Source organism: Crocodylus siamensis, chromosome 3, assembly GCF_052110815.1.
Source record: "Crocodylus siamensis isolate JL-2025a chromosome 3, ASM5211081v1, whole genome shotgun sequence".
Lineage (NCBI taxonomy): Eukaryota > Metazoa > Chordata > Crocodylia > Crocodylidae > Crocodylus > Crocodylus siamensis.
Genome location: NC_143397.1, coordinates 210,690,601 through 210,713,584, shown reverse-complemented (window position 1 = coordinate 210,713,584; position 22,984 = coordinate 210,690,601). Strand labels below are relative to the sequence as shown.

General features: G+C 39.8%; 1 protein-coding gene across 8 annotated transcripts in view; it reads right to left on the bottom strand.

Moving 5' to 3' along the window:
- The window catches only part of RALYL (RALY RNA binding protein like), a 709,413-nt gene that overhangs the window by 173,498 nt on the left and 512,931 nt on the right, over positions 1 to 22,984 (bottom strand). The window lies entirely within an intron of this gene.

Genomic DNA, 22,984 nt, shown 5'->3' with positions numbered 1-22,984 from the left:
GATATGCTCTGTAATTAATAGATACCTTCAGAAAACAGTATTCCTAGGGCTTATAATATCATATGAATTATTGAAACAGCTTCAAAATGGTTCCAATGAGGAAATTAAAATGAAGAAGTTTTCCCCTTCATCCTAACACACAGCAATTTCACTTTCAATAACCAACAATTCCTCTAAAACATGGGCACCACAATGGCCACACAATATGCCAACCTTTTTACGAGCCACCTGGAAGAAGAATTCTTCAAGGACTGCACAGTCAAACCTTTCGTGTGCTTAAGATATATCAATGACATCTTCATCTTTTGGACTGAAAAACTGCAATCCCCGATTTATTTCCATCAGAAATTTAACAATTATCACCCCTCCATCAGACTGTCTCTTGAATACTGCAGCTCCAACATTTCCTTTTTAGAAACTATGCTCACTACCCAGAATGGTAAAATACAGACCGCTATATACAAGAAACCCATGGACCAACACACATATCTGCACAGAACCAGCAATCACCCCAAACACACCAAGAAAACTATGATACACATCCAAGCCCTCCTATTCCACCAAATACGCACTGAAACCACCTGTGATTGTCACCTCACAAATCTCAAAAGGACTTTCACTCCTTTCACTCAACAAGGACACTCTTCCAGAGAGACAGATTACACTTTTTAAATAACCACCTGGATACCATGTAAAGCATTGCTGTGGTACACAAAGAAAACCCCCATGACTCGCACACCACTAGTTATGTCATAGAATTCCTCCCTGGAATCTATATGGAAAATCCCCAAACAGCTGCAATACCTACTAGAAGATGACTCATCTTCTAAGGGTCAGACGGTGAGGAAGGGAGTGGGGCTGGGGCAAGGACAGGTGCTGTCCGGCTGAGGCAGAGCACAGGGCAGAGCTGTGGGCTGCTTGTATGGAGGGTGCGGGGAGAGGGGGTGAGGAAGTGGGGCATCTCCCTGCTGCTGCACACACCTCCAGGGAGCTATGGGGGGCATGTGCCTCCCATATTTGTGTGTGGGGTGAGGGTGGGCTGCCCACTGAGGCCTCAAGGCCAGGGGCTGTGCCAGCCCCTTCCCAATGGGATGCTGGGTCAGGGCTGGACTTAGGGCTCTCGAGGCCAGGGTGGAGAGGCAGAGGCATGGGGAAGAAGGGCTACGGGGTGGGCTATAACCACCCCAAAATTTGATGTAGCCCCCCTGTAGGCCTCCTGGCCCATGTCCTACCCTGGTCCAGCTGGGCAGTACCTGTCCCTTTCCCAGCCCCGCTCTTTCCCTCACCATGGGGGCCTCAATGTGCCCCCCCATGTCCCTTCCCCCCCCAGACTTACCCAAAGAACCTCGTTTCTCTCTCTCTGGTATTTCAGGCCTTATGGTAGCAGGCTGAGGATCCACATGCTGGAACTGAATTTCAGGGCAGATAGTTACCTACAAGAATCAGTCTGAAGCCAAAGAAAGCTCAGGCTGAAGCTCTCTGTCTGAAGCCAAGGAAAGATGTGTCAGCTGCAATACAATTTTATCATCTCAAATAATTTGCTGGATTGTACCAGAGCAAATTCTGGAAAGACATTTCGGTGCTGTTCTACATCGATGTTGTGGGAGGGAGGCAACATCAACATCCCTTTGATAAAGGAATGATGGAGCCTTTCCAGAATCTTCTGCTTGATGACATTTAGATGACTCTGAGCATGAGATATCATTCCAAGGCTAGGTTACAATTACTACCTCCTTCCATGGGGGCGATCACCTGGTTCTGAATACGCATGTACAATACGGATGTGAAGGAGTGTTATGCTTATTATTTTTCTGGCATGAACATTACTGGACAACATAAATGACTGCTTTCAGAGTTGTCTAAAACTGAATGGAACTCCATTTCCATGAATCTTTCTTTTGGTTACAGTCTTGTTGTAATAAGTGTCCAACCTTCTTTATCATCATAAAACAGAGAAAGAACATGTGTAAATGTATTGTAAAAGACCAAGTAGCTTTTATATGCAGACTGCTTTCTGAAGAAATACAAGAGCTTTGCTCTTAAACAGAGACATATTATTATAAAAGAGATTATGTCTATGAGATTAGAAAGACCTTATCCCAGTATTATGGAAATACTGAAAAAATGTATTTCAAGTAGCATAGCACAGGGGTTCTGCTTGCTTTGAGGCTGATTTCTAATTAAGACCTGTACCATCAGCATCTTTGATTTAAAAAAAGGATAAATCCAAAATAGAGATCACACAGCACAGTACCACAGCATGATTATCTAGCAATCGTAAGGATACTCAGAAAGCAGTTTAAATGTGTTTCGCCTATGGCTACTAAAATTATCTCTAACAAGTTCATACAAGAACCCTACGATATCTAAAATTTCCACAAATTCTTTAGTACATTATATTACATTATTATTAAAGTACAAACTAGAAGAAAAGTCATTATTGTCATTTGAATGTCAATAAAAGACTGATAAAAGTCCTTTTTAAAAACCAAAATCTTCACATGACAGTAACAAATCTCTTGGCCTTTTATGACATGGGCTAAAAACCTCTCACCGAACTCTAATACACTTTTGACTTGATACACTTCTCAGAACCTACAGCACTGCACTCATGCCACTGTGCCATGCAACGTGTAAAATTATATTAATGTTCTGGTATTTCTAAATAGTTTATATTTAGAAAATTATACTAATGCTAAGCAATATGACTATATTCAGGAACAGTTATGGCTTCACTTATAAAAGCTCTTATTGCTGGGATTATAAATTGGCTGCTTAATTTGCATTTGGTTGAAGCCTGGCCAAATATGTGGTTATTCAAAAAGCATTTCTCTCAGTTATTAAAAAAGCATTTCTTTCTCTTTTACAAAATGTACTTCAAACTGATTTGGCTGATGGCTTTTCCTGAACAGGGTAATTTAAAACAAACAAAAGTTGTTTTTTTAATGCCCTTATCAGAATAATATGCCCATTTTGCTTTACATCAAGAGATGAGAAAGGAAGTGGGTGCAGATTTTCAAACTGCTAAATGTCATTTAGAGGCCCCCTCTACATGTGGGTTCTAATGTGTGATCCCCACAATCATGCCTCCTGGCATGCGAAACCCCCAGGCCTTGGGGACTGAAGAAGTTGCGATCCACAGTAGGGCTGTGCAAAGTTTTGGATCATGATTCAGATTTGGAGATGATCTGGATGATTCGGAGGCCAAATCTACAAATTCAAATCGAATTATTGGAAGCATTAGGCTTTCCAAATTTATTCTTACTTACTGGAAGGAAGTAAGAAGGAATGCTTAAATAATGCAGATAAATGCATTTGGTTACCAAAGAAATTGTCTGCTGCAGTCAGTTCAAGTTATATGTTGACTTCAGTGGAACTTGATTCAAGTGCATAGTATTTCTTCTATGACATAAGATTTAATAGATTTCATAGATTTTATAGACATTAGGACTGGAAGGGACCTCATAAGACAATCACCTCCAGCCCCCTGCCCCTAGGTGCTTGAACCACCTCTGGGGGGAGTCTGTTCCAGGCCTTGGGGGCTCAGACAGTAAAGAAGTTTTTCCTTATGTCCAGACTAAAATGGTCTTGCACAAGTTTGTGACCATTGGACCTTGTCATCCCCTGGGGTGCTCTGGTGAACAGGTATTTCCCCAAATCCTGATATACACCCCTAATGTACTTTATAGGCTGCCACCAAGACACCCCTGAGCCTGCGTTTCTCCAGGCTGAACAGTCCCATAGCTCACAGCCTTTCTTCATAAGGCCTGTTCTCTTGCCCTCTGATCATGCACATGGCTCTCCTCTGGACCCTTTCAAGCTTCTCCAAGTCCTTCCTCAATTGTGGAGCCCAGAATTGGATGTAGTACTCCAGCTGTGGCCTCCCAAGTATAGTGGGAGAATGACAAACTGGGTCTTGCTTGAGATGCATTGGTAGATGCAAGCCAGTTTTGTTTGCTTTACCAGGTGTGGTGATGCTTTGGTGACTTATGTTCATTTTGTGGTCAGTCACAACCCCCAAGTCTCTTTTGGTCATGGTGCTAGCGAGTGTAGCATTGCTGAGCCTGTAAGTGTGATGCGGGGTTTTTTTTCCTGAGGTGGAGCACCTTGCATTTATCCATATTGAATACCATCAGATTTTCATCTGCCCACCTTGCAAGCCTGTCGAGGTTGGCCTGGATCACCAACCTATCCTCAAGTGTGGAGGCTCTTCTCCAAAGTTTGGTGTTGTCAGCAAACTTAGCCAGTCCACTTTTAACACCAGTGTCCGGATCATTTATGAAGACATTAAAGAGTACAGGTCCAAGAACAGAGCCTTGGGGGACATCACTAGCCACAGTGATTTGGTTCCATCAACTACCATTCTCTGGGTCCAGCCTTGGAGCCACTTCCCCAGCCATCAGACTGTGGAGTAGTTGAGGCCATGGTTGCCCAATTTTTCCATGAGGATATCATAAGACAGCAGGTCAAAGGCTTTTTTTTTAAGTCCAAATATATGATATCAACCTTTTTCCTTTTGTCCAGGTGAAATGTCACTGGCTCATAGAAAGAAATAAAATTGGTCAGGCAAGATCTACAAACTCACAACAAACCCATGCTGGCTATCCCTCAGAGTGTTGCCTTCTGTTAGCCTGTCAAGAATGGTTTCTTTGAATTTTTTTTCCAAAATCTTCCCAGGGATTGAAGTCAAACTGATTGGCCTGTAGTTTCCTGGGTCTTCTTTTCTTCCTTTCTTGAAGATGGGCCCCACATTGGCCCTCTTCCAATCTTCAGGTAATTTACCCAAGCACCATGAGTTCTCAAATATTCTTGCCAGTGGCTGCACTATGAAGTCTGCCAGTTCCTTTAGCACTCTTGGGTGCAATCTATCCAGACCAGCTGATTTGTTGGGGTCTAGCCTCTCGAGTTGCTCTCTCACAAAATCCACACCAATGGTGGACATATATTAGCCCTTACCTTGGTCATCCCGCATCTTGTTAGGGAGGGTGGTCCCTTTGGGCTGGTGAAAAACCATTGCAAAGTAATAATTAAGCAAATTGGCTTTTTCCTGGGTGTCAGTAGTCAGCTGCCCCAGCTGGTTTAGCAGGGGTCCAATGTTGCCCTTGTTTTTCTTTTGACTCCCCACATATCTGAAGGACTTTTTATTGTCCTTGATTCATGTAGCCAGGTGGAGTTCAGTTGCAGCCTTGGCTTTTCTAGTTTGCTCCCTGCAGGTGTGGACCAGTGGAAAATACTCCTGCTTAGTGATGGTTCCTATTTTTCATCCTTTATAAGCCTCTCTTTTTAGACATAGGAGGTCCATGAATTCCCTGTTGAGCCAAGGACATTGTTGAGCCCTTTTACCACCTTTCCTATGGATTGAGATGGACTCTCCTTGTGCTTCTGGGATCACTTCCTTAAGGAGAAACTATTCATCATGAACTCCCTTCCCTGTGAAATCATGGCTTCTCAGGGCCTCAAGAACAAGCTTCCTGAGCTTCTGAAAGTCAGCTTTCCTAAAATCAAGGGATTAGTGCATTGCTGGCTGACTTGCCAGCTTTGACATGGATAGTGAAAGTGATCAACTCATGGTCACTGTCACCCAGCTTCCCTTCAATTCTTAGGTTGCTCATGTGCAACTGAGGCTCAGCATTTTGATATTCAATTCATAGGTGAGGAAACCAGATTTCTGAGATGATTACAGTCTTTTTCCTTAAATTGTTGGTGGAAACTCAGATCAGTAATGGATGAAGGGCTGATATTAGGGTTCAGATGAGTAGTACCATATTTTCTTGCATATCACATGCCCCAAATAAAAAAAAATATCCTGTTTGTGGGAAAGAAGAATGAAGGAAAGAAGTTTTTTTTCAATGTGATGGCTGCATAGAGTAGGGACAGAGATTAATCTTTAACATACTCACTCTCCCTTTCCTGCTTAATCAAAAGCTGAAACCCTGTGTTTAGTCTGGGCCTACTCCCTTCCCTATGGTACCTGCAGGGGGCAGGGCGGGGGGGGGGCGAGGCCAGTAGGGCTGGCCTTCCCCCCCCCGCTCTGTCCCCTGTGTCCCCACTATCAAAGCGATGGGCTGCCATGTGTCAGAACGCTTCTGCGTGCTCTAATTGGCTGTTTCCTTCAGCCAATCAGAGCGTGAATAAAGTGTTACAGACAGACAGACTTAGGTTTTTATAATATTAGAATGCTGTGGCCTGCATTAAGTTACTAAACAAGCCCCCTATAACGATATCACTAAGTCAATTCTCCTTAGGTACTTTCACTAATGACACTGGTTGGGTCACTGGGCATTGGCTTTGGGTCTCAGTTAAGAAATACTGGCAGGATCACATAGGAAATCTTCCACTATTGCTTCCCTTCACCTACTGTATAGGTGAACACAGCTGTCAGTCTACCTTCACCTACTGTACAGGTGAACACAGCTGTCAGTCTACCTATGTAATAAACATTTAAATTAATGTACATTGCCAGTGATTTCCTGCATTCACATAAAATGCATCAGTACAACAAAGGCACCAGGGAAAAATGTTTAACTGCACAAACTTCATTTACCAACCTAGTAATTGGGGTTTTAATGCCTAATTTGCATATGGGACTTTGAAAATTGATTCCCATGATGTATATACTATCTGTGCATATGTAGATATGTGCATTACTCATGCACACACAGACACAGATATTGAGTGTTCAACAGTACATTTCTTGCACATAGTCTAAATGTGCAGAACAGCATACTGCAATTTATGTTATTAAATTATACGTTAATTAAATTATAAGGTGGCAAACTATATATTGGCCATTTCCTAGGCATGATACTAGTTAGTATAAAGCATTCTTTTTATTTTCTTAAAATGGAAATTCCTGACAGGAGAAATATAATAGCAGATACTATCACAATTGTTGACAGTAGATGATGATATGGCTGAATACTTATCTCCCATTTGCATGAAAATTTACTATAGAGCTTACAAGATGATGCCACAATTCTGTCACTGGGTGCGCCTACACATGTTATTAGCATTCGGCAAGAAATTCTGACACATATCACGCCAGAGTTCTTGCTTCCAGGCATGCTGTTTTAATGTATGCTTGGGACCATAGCACGTTGAGCTGAGTTGGAGCAACCCTGGCTGGCGAGGGGCCCAAAGGCTAGTCTGACCTGGCTCAATGTGCTCCGTTGGGGCACGCAGGTGCTCCAGTGCAGCCTAGCCATGTCCCAGCCAGTTAGGTCAGTATCTATACATGCACGAAAAAACTCCACAGTAGGGTAGCACTTGTTTTTACAAATGCTGCCCTGTTGTGGAGTTCATTAGATTCCTGTAGTCTAACAGAGCTGTATGTGTAGATGCTGAGATGTTTACTGTAGAGCTAATTAGTCTTATATCCAGTAAATGTCTCATGTAGATGCACACACTATTTCTTCCAATGGTGCTTACAGAATTTTTCTTTTTTACTAAATATTGTATACAATTTTGACCTTAGACAGTAGTATAAATATATATTCATAGTAGAACAAAGAAACTATTAAGAGCTTTTTTATTTTTTTTAATGAATGTAATTTTTCCCCCTCTGGTGATAAATGGCCACGAACAAGTTGAGCATCTATAAATTTGGTTTTGTTATTCAAAATTGGTCAAATAACAATCTTTAGTCTATTTCCCTTTGGCAGTGCATAATAGACCCCATCTTCAACTGTTGTGACTAGTCAGAAAGACTATTAATTTTATTTTGTTTCATAGGGCTTAACAAGTTTTGTAAGAGGAAGAGAGACAGCAAAGATGGCCACACAAACAACTCTGAAGCAGAACTTAACATATAGCAAAGTATTCAGAAAAGATCCAAGAGATACAGTCTTGTATACCTGAGACTCCCTCTTCCTGGCCAAAAAAGATGGACTCAAAAAGAAATGTTAATAACTTGGTAATAACTTAAAATCATATCAGAAAACAGAAAACAAAACCGAGTGCTGCTTTAGTTTACTGGCAAACCTTATGCCAATGAATGTGAAGTCTTAATTGCATTATCATCACAGTATTAATTTTGATGAAGGACGTTCTAATTAACCACAACAGTAGTTATTTCTGGGACATCTCACTTAAATGTGATACATTATAATAAAACTATAACTAATTTTCCTGTAATATTTTTTCCACGTTTGCATTTCTGTATGTCAAAAATACCATTTTTTAAAGAGTACCTGGAGGTTAGATAGAGACAAAATGCATATGTGATTTTCAATAAAATGTTCCTTTTGTGTCACAAGTAGAATATAGAAGAATGAGCTATTTCCAAGGAATTTCACTCTGAAAACAAGTTTACTGGGCTTTTTGTAAACTCATCTTCACATATTTACCTTTCTGATGATCCAGTTTAAAAAATAAAATCCAATGCAGAATATTTACAGCATATATTTTGTTTTGCAAACAACGCTTGCTTCACCTCAGAAGGCTTTGCATACCAGATTTTTTCAGAATTACATGCAACATCATTTCTCAGTAAAATATAAGCAGAGTTGTTACATACTTTATTTCTCTTGGCAAGCATAGATACCCTGTTAGAAAAGGAAAGTAATTTCATTTCTACTGCATTATCTGCTCCAGGTCAGATTAAGCAGACTGTATAAGCAGGTATCAAACGGCTCAGATACCAAAGTACACATCTTTTCCAGAAAGATGTTAAGTCACACCAGTAGGAATATGGCACATATCTACTAAAACAATGGTAAGTTCCAGTGTAAGAACATAGATAAGCTGACTGATGAATCTAGTGACTAGATTACACTGAGAACAATACACCTTTAATGCTTAAAATAAATGATAATTCTACAATATACAGAGTTAAAGAAGGCTCTAGACACATTCATCAGTATGGATGATTGCAATACGCTCCAGAGGAAGAACATTAAAAAGCAGACTTGTAAAATGTCCCCAGCCAAAACGGATATCAGGTCAATAGCATTAGAAATTCAATCATGATGTGTCTCTCTACCCCATCAGTCAGAGATCACATCATTTTAGCAACACATATTAAAAAGCTACTGTTTTCCTTGTATCTTAATCCAGACATGGAGACTAAACACAGATAATTTTTTCTCCCTTCTCTCTTTTTATGTTAATTTGGAGGGTTTCCCCCCCTTCCTTTTAAAGGTTGGGGTCTAAAATTAAAAAGCTACTTGGAGATCTTCAGGCAGGATTGCTGTTAATTAGAATACCACTGTAGGGACTCTAGTTTGCTGTGAAATAAGATGTTGCAACTTTGATATGTTACAACAATAGAAAGGTAGAAATAATTATGAAATAGCTTCAGTAAATCCTAAATATATATCATCCATGCTTAAAACCAGGCTATTGACACATACCTGGTCCTAGCTAGAGACTCAGAGGTGAATCCAAAATCATCAATACTGTTACATTTGGAGTCTATTAATAAAGAGAGATGCCAGCACTTGGAAGACTGATGTCTGTTTTATTTAAAGAATTATGTTTGGATGTTTTTCTAAGGCAGTTCCCAACTCAGCATGCCTTAAAGGCAGTTTTATAATACAATATGAATTTATGAGCTGTATTTGTTGTTGTTTTGTTGTGAAAGCAGCCCTAGGCACTCTAGGAAAACAAGAAAACAAGCAAACATCCCACTTCAGGCTTGAGGAAAGATATCTCTTCTGCTTTAAGGACAGGCAGATTTTTTCATAACCTTGAGCAACATGATAAGCTAACACAACAGTCTATTTTGAGAGTAGTTAATATCCCATTAACTGAGGAGTACGTGAAGTCAGATGGAACAGAGGGAATCAGAAGTTTGGGAGCAAATGCATGTGAAATCTTCAGAAACAAGAGTCAAAAACTTTAGGGAAGATGGTTTAAGGTGCATATAAGTATTACATTTAGATCACTCTAATGAGCTTAGTGCACTCTAAGTGGTTGAGTATGCACCTATTCACAGAGCTTAAATTAGCCTAAAAATTGCGGCTGCTTGCAGACATAAAAAAACAAACAAATGTGCTTTACCGGTAGAAGCAGCATGTAGAGATCGGGCACTTCAGCAGGGCTTTTTGGCGCTTTTATATCAAGCTGAGCGAATCAGCTTTCAGACAAAAGTCCCAAAAAGCCCCACAAAAGCCCTGATTATACAGACATTGGGAGAACTGGGTCCAACTAAGGTGCTGCCTCTTCTTGGCATGCATGGGACTCGGCATGGGAATGTGCTGAGTTTAAAGTGCTGTTGTTGTTTTTTTAAGCTTCTGCAAGCAGCCGGTGTGTCTGATCTAAAGTTAATTCTCTTGTTGTCAGATATGAACTATAGATCAGCATGGGTTAACCTAATCTTAAAAGGGGTTAACTTCACCTAAGGAACACCTGCATGGGTCCTCAGCATAGCCCTGGGTTTGGAAGAGTCCAGCCATTTTCTACAGCACCAGGGCTATGCTGTTTTAACCCCCACAACCCTGACGAGGCCATTTTTACACCTCCCTGACAAGCACACCTCTGAACTGGGCAGCACTCCCCCTGGGTTGAACCACTAGCCTCCTCAATGTTATCAGCCCCCTCCCCCCGATGGACGTATCTCCAGCTGCTTGTGTGGATACTTACAAACTGCAGAACCTGACTCAGGTTTAGGTGGCTCGAAGTAAGCTGCCTAACCCAAGTCATGCCATTTGAACACTTGTTCACACTCTTATAATAGTTGAAGCTAGGTCCATAATAGCGACACTGGGTGTGTCTACATGAGACGCTACTGCAAAGTGGTTAATGTGCATTTATTTAGTACTTGTTTAATCAAGTACTAAATAACTGGGTACTAACTGGAGGCACTGCACAGTAGCATCAGTGAACACCTTTTTAGTGACAATACTGTGTAGTAGCCTTATAATACTGTGCAGTAGCTTCAGTGGTGACACGCAATTGGCTGTCAGGGGATCCCCCCCAACTCAAGAGGCACCAGTCACCCATGAGTATCTTATTAGTACTGTTGGTGGTCTAATCTAGACAAGATAATATCCTGCTTTTCTACAGTCCTTCAAGAGAACTGAATTAATGACTGAGACTGAGAAAATATTTCTGGATTTAGTCCTTGAAGAATATGGAAGAATTATGCCTTTGTAACATATAAATGCTGGGCTCATTTTATGCAGCATTTAGAAGTTGCCTGATGTTTTATAACCAGTAAATGTCTGTTTAATGGTTTATCAGATTTTGGATGAAAATTTGAGAGATTTGGAAGATATTTTTGAACGCTTTAGGTTTCATTTTTATGAAGTTGTTAGTATGCATATGATATGCTCAGCTCACTCTTTAGTTACAGCTAAAGATTTGTCATATTTATGGATTTATTATACCACGTCCTTTGATGTTTCCTTTTTAGACGTTTAATTTCCTAATAAAAACTAACAATGTTGTATTAAGAAAGGACTGGATGAGAAGTATATGCAGGAGAACAGGGATTTCAGTTTGCCAGTATCCTTTTAAAGAAAGTTGTGGACTTGACATAAAAATATCATTTCTTTATTCACGTCTATGGAACACATTTAAAGAAAGTATGGACAGGAGAAAGAAGATTTGGTTGCTCCCTGAGAATAAGTGATTGTGTGTTCAATTACTGGCTGAATGGTTATGGCCTGTGTTATGTAGGAAATGTCACTTTCAAACACATGGAGATGGAATAAGGACCTTCACATGAAAAGGGCTCATGGTAGAAAGGTAGGAGGCTCCTCTCTCCATGCTTATAGTGAAAGAAAGTGAGAGAGTTTCCAGGCAAATTCCCTAGAGAACCCCCCCTTGTTCTGGACCCTAGTTAAACAAGGGGCTTAAGTATTGGACTAACTGCCGAGTTTTAACTCCTTATACAAAATATATGTAGGTTAGTTGCTCTTAATTAAAGAAAGACCTTATCTTAAAGGCTCCCTTTCAAAGTGGCGGTGGCGGGGGAGAGGGAGGAGGCGGAATACCTGAATCAAACTGACCTGCGAACAGACCTGTGAACTGCTGGAAAACTGCTCTGTTTGCTCCCCTGTTCACTTATAGCGTCTCCTGATCCTAGACTGGCCCTGCTCCCTCATTAGGACTTTTGTCAGACTTTTGTCAGACACAGGCAGCAATCACCCCACAATCACTCAGCTAGCAGCATAGCAACACACCCAGCTGCTCAAAGCTGTATCCAAACTTACAGCCCACCAAATGGACATTCAGCAAGCCAAACACATGGGCAGCCCTGGCTCCTAAATTGCTCATAATAGCTCATTATCCTCACTCTTAAAAATATATATATATTTCCAGCTGCACTTATGTAGCTTCAGCATCCAGTTATTGGGTCTTTCACCTGCTAGATTAAATAGAACCAGAATCAGCAGTCTTCCCTTTATATAGGTTTGTACTGCAATTGAGTTCTCTCTTAATTATCTTTATGATAAACTAAATACATGCCATTCCTTTTAGGTTAGCAGCCTTTCCAGACCTTGGATCATTCTAACTGTGCTTTAGTCCTGTGAACTGTCTAGCTTTTCTGCCAGTCATAAGGATAAGCAATGTGGAAAATGTACAGTCCCATTCCCATTAATTTGTGTCACAGGTGAGCATTTATACTCTCAGGGTCTGAGCAAAACTCAGAAATGTTCTTTATATATAAAGCTATTCTGTTTGTAAATGCTCAAAGAACCAAAATTGGGACTATTGTATAGTTCTAACTGCACCCTCTCTATTTGTACAAATTGGTTTACTCTTCTTGTCATGGGTGTATGGGTTATTTTCATGTGCAGGTCCTTATTTCATCTCTAGATATTTGCAAGAGATGCATAACATCTGTTTTTGTGTTAGCTTGTGTCCTCAGACTAAGATGATTTTCTTTCTGTGATGTGTTAGCATGACTGAAATTTGTTTGATTGTAGGTGGTCAAAAATAGTTTTTAAACAACCATGGCATAGGAGAGAGATGTGCTGATTTGTCTCTTTTCTCCAGAAGTCAAGAGGACTTGATCTAAAAGGGTGTTTAAGTCAGCCTCTGTTTTTCCCTTTTTCCAATAAAGGTGAATAGCCAGGCAGATTAATACATTTTATGGCAGAAACTAAACAAACCTTAAGCAACATACTTGCAGAGCATTTCATTTGCTCTCCTTCTGTATATAATTAGCAGACACTGGCATTAGAAGTGTTCAAATGGGTTTTAAAACAAGGCTTATTCTCCACAAACGTTCACATATTCTTTTCCCCTCTCCATTTACATGATAATGAATCTCATTATTCTAGGACTGAGAAGTGACTGAATTCAAGTCTTGCTGTAGAACTTCAACCATTATTTTTCTCAGTACTTGATCTATTATTCTACTAGGGATAGAAGTGAGATTTATAACTGTATTGGCAGGGCCAGTCTAGGATCTATTCCTTTAAACTTTTTGACAAAACTTAAGCCTTTTCGAAGTTTTTTGATGCCTTAATCTGTTCCTATATCATTTAGAAATGCCTGCATATACTTGTTTAATCTTTCTATTTTCTTTTCTTTCATGCTACTTTAAAAAAAGCAGCACTTTTAAAAACAAAATGCAATTGATTTTCAAAGTCTTTTCTAAAGTATGTACCCTTGATTTCTTGATTTCCAAAGTATGTACCCTTGATTTCCTGATTTCCAGAGGAAATATATGTATACTTCCAGGACTTTCTAGATGTTTATTTCATTACATTTAAATCATGTATACTCTTTAAAGGCCAAATCCTAGGTTTCTAATAGCCAAAACTCCCACTAAAGTCATGCAGAAGGCTGGATAGAAGTGTACAGTAGAGACCAGCAGTTTTCAACCTTTTTGGACTTAAGGCACACCTCAACGGATGCCAGGCATCTCTTTTTAATTTCTGTTGAGTGGTACCCAGCTTCAAGAACTAATTTATGTATTTCCATGTTCACCTCCTTCAAGAGGGGGCACCGGGCAGGTGAGGATATGGCCAGGAAGAGACAAGCACGTGCTTGCACATATCTGCTTATCTCCTCACACTCCATGGCAGCCTTCAAAAGGAGTTGGTGGCACATCAGGGTGCCAAGGTACGCTGATTGATAATCACTGTTATAGCCCATTTCTCCTATTGAAATGATAGGGAAAACTACTTTAGTGAGGAGAGTTTAATTTTTCAAACTAAGTATTTCTTAAATTTAAAACATTTTACCACTGTGGTCTTGAAAACAACCCTTATTATATTAAATTTGAATCGCTCACATATAGCAGATTCCAAAATGGTATCTTCTCCAGTTTATATTTTGAATACCTGAATCAAAAAAAATTCCCTTTCTAAATAGGAAATCTCCATGATAATGATGCCTGTTTAGCTGTATTTGCTAGTAGACAGATACTTGGGCAGTCAAAATTTGAAGTACTTTTACCTGTGCATTTCAATACTGTAGAATCTGTCCCGTGTGAATATCTGATATACACTTGTTTCTCATACGCCTTTCATTTGTATATACACCATTAGTTTCCAAAAGTAGACCTGACTAATCTTACTACTCACCTTTGTCCTTTTATTAGAGATTATATCAATTATCTTTTACCATCCCCAACTTCCAATATCCAATAGAAACTAAGATGACTTTGCAATCAACCTGTAGGTTATGGAGTATATGTACTGACTGATTATCATAGAATCATAGAAGTAGGGTCGGAAGGGACCTTGTAGATCTTCAAGCCCGACCCCCCGCCTGGGCAGGAGAAAAAGACCGGACTCAAATGAGTCCAGCCAGGTAGTCATCAAGCCTCTTCTTAAAGATCCCCAGGGTAGGAGCCAGCACCACTTCCCTAGGAAGTTGGTTCCAGCTCCTAGCCGCCCTAACTTTGAAGTAGTTCTTGTGGATGTCTAATCTAAATGCACTGTCTAATCATTTGTGTCCATTGTTCCTTGTCATGCCAGGGGGTGCTAGGGGAAACAGTGTCTCCCCTAAACCCTTCTGGTCCCCCCTAGTGAGTTTATAGACGGTCTCCAGGTCCCCCCTCAGCCTTCTCTTGTGAAGGCTGAACAGGTTTAGGTCCCGCAGTCGTTCAATGTAGGGTCTGCCCTGTAGTCCCCGGATCATGCGTGTGGCTCTCCTCTGGACCCTTTCAATGTTGTCCACATCCCTCCTGAAATGGGGCACACAGAACTGGACTTAGTACTCCAGCTGTGGCCTGACCAGCATCGCATAGAGGGGGAGGATCACCTTCCTGGCTCTACTTGAGATGCACCTGTGGATGCACGACAAGGTGCGGTTAGCCCTGCCAACCGAGACCTCGCATACTAATGCAACTTAATTTTACACTGGTGTCAGGAAGTAGGTGGGTATGGTCTCGATAGACAAGCTACCAGCTACAGTCCTAACAATATTTTGTATTGCTTTGTTCTTCAACTCTCCTATATTTAGACAGACAAAGACAACTTACGGTGGTACTTAGTGTTGAAATGGTTGGCTCTTATTACGTGAGCATCTGACATCAAAAAAGTGTGGCACAAGAACGAGTTATAGTTTATTTTTCATGTGCATTTCTTCAAGGAACATATGTTTTAAATTTTATTCTTAACGACAGTGAGAAATGAATAATTTGGAGAAAGCACATGCATTAATCCTTTTCAGGTCAAAAATGAATTCCCACTTCCATCCTTTCAAAGCTGTGTGAAAAGCACATTTTCTTCCAGAAGTATAAGCCCTGGAGCTGTTGAGTAGCAATTATATTTTTTGAATAAAGGTTTTAGCCATGTGATCTGAATATTTAAAGATATTTGTACTCAAGTGGGTCAGTGTCCTCCTGTTCACCCTTATTAATGATATACCTAATTGCATTTAACTTCACTTCCTCAAAAGGTGTGCAGGGACTGCAATATCCTGGGGTGATCTTCTGTCTAAGGCAACTTTACAGGAAGAGAGAGATCTCTGTATCTTGCTGAAGAGACATTCCCTAGCTCTTCAGGTCTCTGATGTTTATGGCATGAGGCAGAGTTTTCTTATACGTATCTGGATCAGCAACTAAGTCTGTGTCCTCAGTCTGAGTTAGCTGTCACCTCATCAGACATTTGAAATCCTCACTTCATCATATATTTTAAACCTTTGGCATACACTACAACAGAGCCTTTATTTTCTTTGAGGGCCATTTTGTCACTAATTTATAACCCCCCAAGTGATAAAAGAGAAGACTGAAGACGCCAAAATTTCATCATACTACAATATAATCAAGACACAGTTGATGCCAAGCTTGTTTTAAAGAGGTGATTGTGCTGTTTGTGAAACTGCATGAAGATGAGGAAACAGCGGATTTGGGGTAAACAGGAGCTGCATGAAGATACAGACCAAACTCCAGCCTAGGTCTGTAAAAGAATATGGGTAGCACATGATGTGCTTTAAAACTGGAACCTTATGTAACCTGTCAGTGCACGTTATAAGCATATAAGAATGTATTGTTTCTTCAACATGACAAGAAAACTTGACAGCAAAGAACAAATATACTCCAATTAATGCATGCCTTTCAATTTAGTGTAGACTAAACCAAAGATAAACAGTACTCTGTGATTTCATTATATAATCATTTTTTACTACAGCAAGGAACTATCTGCCTTATTTAACACAAAACTATAGAATAAGCACATTCTCAAAACACTCTGTATGCAGGGAAAAACAGGACTGGAGAATGGAGAGCAAGGCTTAAGGGGAAAGCCATTTAGAATGAATTTGGCAGGTACAAATAACAAGGCAATATATACACTCCCTAAATATAGAGCAACCAGAACAGAAAGAAATTTTCTGCCATAAAGTATAATCCCAAACAAAAGTCTTCAAGTCTTATGCAAATCCAAAAGTCCGTAGAATCATCCCCTGCTTAAGTACGACACTAAAGCTGATGGCTCCTAGCACAGATATTTTTCTTGCTTGCCATATGCACAAGGAAATTATTCCTATAGGATGGCACTTTGGAAAGGCTTGTGATTAAAATGGTGGCAAGTATAGGAAAGATTATGAATTTCCAAGTGAAGTGAATTTGTATCATGGATCTTACTAGTCAGCCTCTAGCTCATCTGCATGCTCAGTTGGATCACTGTGATTTCATCATTCTGAATAAGAGTTCATATACTACATAAATAACATTTAGGAAAGAAATACTTTATGTTTTGTAACTGTTAAAGAACATAGATCCTGAATAAAGACAAAGATGTCTGGGAAACTGAATTTTGAAAGACTTTTAGACCCAGGTGAATTTACATAGGTGAACTTTGTCAAGATCTATTGAAACACTAAAAAAAAAAGGGATGACTTAAATCATCAGTATGAACCATAAGTAATAAGAACCAGAAATGTAAATTTTGGCACCCAAGGCACTGGGTGCTTACCTCCTTGTGGCAATGGCAGTGTGGGTTACTATTGGCTCAGTGCAAGCTCTCCTAGCATGGACTGCAGTAGTGACACAGGCTCCTTTGGGGCTGTCATTCTGACACCCCAACCTGGTGCCTCAGTTACCCCCAAGTTACACTACTGATAAGACCTGTTTATAGCATATTGACCATTAATTGTAATGACAATTGTAACAGTATTTTAAGTAATCAATCTCTAATGAGTGAAAGGGGGACAGATGTAGAAGGCATTCATTCAGTGGGGGTCCAATTCTAAATCTACTAGATGACAACAGGAATCTGCTTATTGACATCAATGAGCTTGGCATCAATTGCCCCTTCAAACTGCCTGGCATCCCAGGTTTCTACTGAGATTGTACAGCTCTGGCTCTCACTGCTAGCCATATGCCAGGTGACACCACATGCCCTGTGCTGTGATGGAAGCTCTAGTTCTGGCATGGGGAACAGGGCAGTGGCGGTAGTTGTGGCAGCTCCAGCACAGGGTGGCAATAGAGTGGGAAGCTGAGGACCTGAGGCCATGGCAGTGGTGATGGGCCAAGCAGCTAGAATGTGATTGGAGCTGTATTAGTTCTTGCTTACACTCCTACAACCAATCATCACATCCACTGGGGCTCAAAGGCTTCAGATACTGTAGTCAGCCACACAATCACAGATATGTCCCTAACTTCCCGCTGGTAGTCTGGTAGGCCAGACTGAATGGGCCATGTTTGACAGCCCTGATTTAAAAGCAACACTGTTTGTTGTTTCTATCTGCTATTGTGATGCCTCACAATGTATTACTGTTATTAGTCAGGCATGATATTGTGGATTTTCTCCAAAGATACCTCCTTGGAGAAAATCCTCAGCCAGAGGGGTCTGTCTAGCCACAGCAGCATGGCCACACTCTGGAGGACCTTTCCAATCCACCTGGATGTAGCCTTATCTGCTCAGCAGGTGAACTGGATTGGTTTAATTAAGCCTCTGTGAACTATTCCTGCACAGGGGCATCGGCGTAAAGGGGGGAAGTAAAGGAGAGAAGGAGAGGTCGGCAGTGAGGACAAACGCCCATTTGCTGGTCAGGACTGAAGTCCCTGGGAACAGGGCAGTAGATCCATAAGGTCTATAGAGCTTGGAGGAGCTTGGAGACAAAAAACAAAAACAGTTCCATGTTAATTGGCTGCTACAGATGGTTAATAGTGCCGGCGGGATGTCAATCATTGAGGGGAGAGGAAAAAAAAAGCCTAATCGCGGTTTCAGCAACCAAGAGCATATTGACTGTAGGAAAAGGGGAATGGGGCAACTACTATGTACCCCAACTGCATGGAGAAAAGGTAGATGAATAGACATCATGTCTTGGGGGTTTTTTTCATGTTTTTGGGCAAAGAGGTTTTTCTTTTTTCTTTTCTTCGCTTGCCCTTGCATTTTGGCAGGTGATAGTCAATTCTGGGTCAGGGAATCACCACCCCTCCCCAGTTCAATCAAATCAACAAAGTCATGGCAGGAAAGATAGTAGAGAGGAACACCAACCTAATTGGGCTGACTGGCGTCTGTCTTACATAAGAAAGGCAGGTGAATGTCAACAGGACATAAAGCCCTGAGTCCGTATACAGTGATATCACGACAGACATGTCTTTTTGAGAACTAAAAAAACAATGTTGAAGGGGGCAACAGATAACTCCTAGATGAACACCTTGCTGGGGTCGTTTGACCCCAGTACTCTTTCCTGCCATGGCAAGGGGTTGGACTCAATGATCTACTCAGGTCCCTTCCGATCCTACAAACTATGAAACTCATCTTTATTAGTTTGACTCTTTTCCCCTCTGCTTTATCTCTACAGAAGCTCATCTGCAAACATAAATTTAGCTATGAGCTGTGCAGATGACTCAGACCTACCTCTGACTCTTGTGTCTAGACAACACTAACCTGCTTCTTATTTAGGTCCATAACCTGGGCATTGTCTTCAACTACCTCTTTTTAGTTCCTTGCTTCTGAACTAAGAGTTGTAATTTTTTCTGCATAAGATCTTTGAATCATGGCTTTTCTTTTCTATCCACACAGTTAAAACTCAGCCCTTACATGCTCTTGTTTAATTATTTTGCAACATCCTTTGCTTTGGCCTCAGCAACACAATCGAGTCCCACTAATCCACTGAGAATGCTGCTGTGCAAAGCTAATTTTCCTAGACTGCTTTGAACAAGTCTCCATTCTCTTTGTATCCCTCTGATGGCTCCCCCTTCTCTACTGCACCCAACGTAAAGTGCTCTTTTCATTTTCCAGTTTCTCCACTTGTCGCACTCTTTAATCCTACCTAAGTATTGAGGTATTGACTATCATCTCTACTTTGACACATGATACTAGTTACTGTTACCCACTTGTCAAATTTTCAATCAAAAATCCTTCTTGTTCTCTCTCATTCCAATACCCATCTGCCCACTTTATTCTTCTTCAAAATTTTCTTTTAAACTCTTGCTTCCTAGGATGTCTACAAAAAACCTCACAACAGTTAGTTTGCTGGTACTGCTTCATAGCTCCACTGTTAACTTGTGTTTTCCTGTGTACAAAAAATTATATAGTATAATTCATGCAATAATTACATGCCATGCCATCTCTTTAAGACAAAAACCACGATTTGTTCTTTCTGAACAGAAGCTATCACAGTTCAGTCCTGGTCCATGACTAAGATTCATAGGTGCCATGATAATACACACTTACTAAGACTTAACAGATTTAAACACCGATGTTTTATGATGTTATCTCAGAGGTCCATAGATATCAGTGCTTATATTGTAATATTTGCTGTAACCAGCCAAATCTCTAAATATGTTCAGTCACTGGAAAAGTTAGAAGTAGCCAGATATTTTATCTGGCTCAATAGTAATCCAATATTCTTTCTTGTCATTCAGACAAAGGATGCTATAAATTTGTGCATATATATAATTCATTTACCTATTTGCATAAAAAACACTACAGCATTTTCTCCCAATTCTTATTAGCCATAATCCCCTGAGCAGGATATATGATTTACAACATTATAAGTAAACAAAGTAATTCTGTTTTATTGTATTCCACTTATTTGCTCTCATTGCATGTGTAATGCTATTTTTTGCAAGTAAAAGATCTGAATTAAAGGGCATCCCAACAGTGAAGTTTTCAAAAGTTTATTTCAATACAATTAACAACAAAAGCTATCCAAATACCTAAGTTTATATTGGCACAAGAATCTTGCAACCAAAATGAAATATGAATATGGGTTTTATGTACAGAAATAAAGTGATGCGCAAGTGCCAAGCAGTACACCTTGCAGATGGCTACATTTTTCTTAAAGTCTTTCTCTATCTCTCCTCCTCTCTTTCTCTAAATCAGCATGCTTTCAAATGGTATGAAGCAGAAATGACTTGATAGCACTTTCCTTCATACTTCAAGAAAGCTTTGGAAAAGCAACACTGAAAATGATATTCAGCATTTAGCAGACAGATGCAGGACTTAATGAACAGGAAAACCTCAAAGCTTCTTGCCCTCTGTGCCAGATATTCAAAATGCTTTCATTTAAAACCAGACTAAAACAACCTTTTCTAACATGTATTAGCTCATTTTATGAAAGTTGCTCCTTCTTATCTTTGGAGGACTGACAAATAGGGCTCAAAGGTTAATATGTGCTTCACTTAAAAAACAAAAGAAATCACTGTAAGAAATAGATAAAAATATAATTCTGATAAGTATTTAGTCCTGTTATTTTTTTATGTTGTTTCAAGATAACTATTTTTTATGAACTGTACCCTTCTGATTGCTTTTGGGTTGTAAGGTTTATAAAAGTATCATTTTGTTTCTCTAGTAACATTTTATATGGGTCTTTTGCAGCTTCTAAATAATGGGCTTGCTTACATATAATTGATATTTGGTATTAGGACAACAGTTACAGTAAGATCCCTTCTAATAGTATAAAATTACATGCTCACTCTTACTTAGTTTTCTCACAAAATCATTTCAACAGTCACTGGTGTAATTATTCATCTGACTAGGTACATTTCATAATTTTCTCCTATCAAAAAATTGATTTTCCTTTATCAAAAAGATGCACCCAGTTAAGAAATGCATTCCTTACATGTTTTTTACAAGGTTTTCAACTGTACTCCAATGAAACTAAAAATTAGGTAATTCGTATAAATTAGGTAGACTGGAGCACAAGGGGGCACAGTGCTATTATTCTGTCCAGAGGAAGACGTATCAATTGTTTCTTGTTGAAATTTGCACTGGACCTTACATAACAGGGTGATGGTTCTCATTCTGTTCCACAGCAGAAACAAATGTCAAAAGAAAAGTGTTTTGTTAAAGATCCCTTGCTCTTTATCGCGTTTTTTATGCCTGCCGTGAATGTAATCAGCCATTTTTAATTTTTTTCTGCCAAAAACTATATATAATCTAGTAAAGAGCTGGAAAAGAGAGAAGGGAATGAATAGCTTCCCACCACTATCTTTCCTGCCTTGTAAAAAAGGCTGGAATATTTGCCTGACATATTTGGAGTCTTTGCATTTTTATGAAAGTGCTCATGATCCTGTGATAAAATTATTTTTGTTTAATTGACACATTAAACAAAATGGGAAATAAGAAGCCATGTTATGACTGCAATAAGCCTAAGTTATAACCCTGTGATTATTTTCCCCCTCTATGCAGCTCTCAGGAGAGAGTTTAAAGTGGTTCTTTTCATGTGAATACGTGAAAAGGAAGATGGATTTCTATTTCTGGATTTTACTAGCCATTGTCAGGTATCACAGAAACTTTTCATATAATGCTTATCAGTTTGGCTGCAGAACAGAAAAAAACTGGAGGCCTGTACAGAACTTAAACTCTAGTGGCTGAAAACTGGCTCCAAGAAAGATCAGTGGCAAAGCTAGAATCAGCCTGAACCACAAAACTGCAACAAGACTTTCAATAGCCTTAGTATTTGCCTTGTGTTTTGTTGCTATTTTCCCTCCACATGCCGTTAAGGCCACTTGTAAATGGTATGGGTTCCGGTATAGGTTCCTCTCCAAATTACTTCTCCACCTATTTTTCTGGCTTCACTTCAACCCTACTTATAGTAGTACTTATAATACTACTTTATGCCCTGACCCCTAGCACAGTATTTTCACTTGACTCAGCTCCTTCAAAGCATTATGCAAAGGTGACTAATACGTAATGAAAATCCTTTAACTGATTCCATAGTAAGTAGTCAGGCAGGTCTTTAATTGGAAAGTCAAGAATTTTGCACGGTAATGAAACTTCAGGCTGGTTTAAATTTCGCATATATTGCAAAACACACGCACATTCTATTTGCGTTTAAGTTATACCAACATCTGTCTTCTGAAAGTTCAAATTGTGGAAAGCAACTGCTATGGAAGTTGGAACACCTCTAGCCTTTCAAAGCTCGCCAAATCAATTTAGCCAAGACATTTCACAAAGTGAAATTGTGCTAACCCTGTGGAGGCAAAGGATCTAACTAGCCAAGAACTGTGCTCAGAATACAGGATGCTGAGCTGGACCAAAGTTAATATTTGATCTCTAGTTCCTTGTTGATTTTATAAAGCAGTCACTTACTAAGGGTTTCCATAGTAACAAGCCAGCTAATTTTTCTTTTCAAAGATCTTTCATGCACTTAACATATAGATACTCCGGTATGAGCAGTAGCA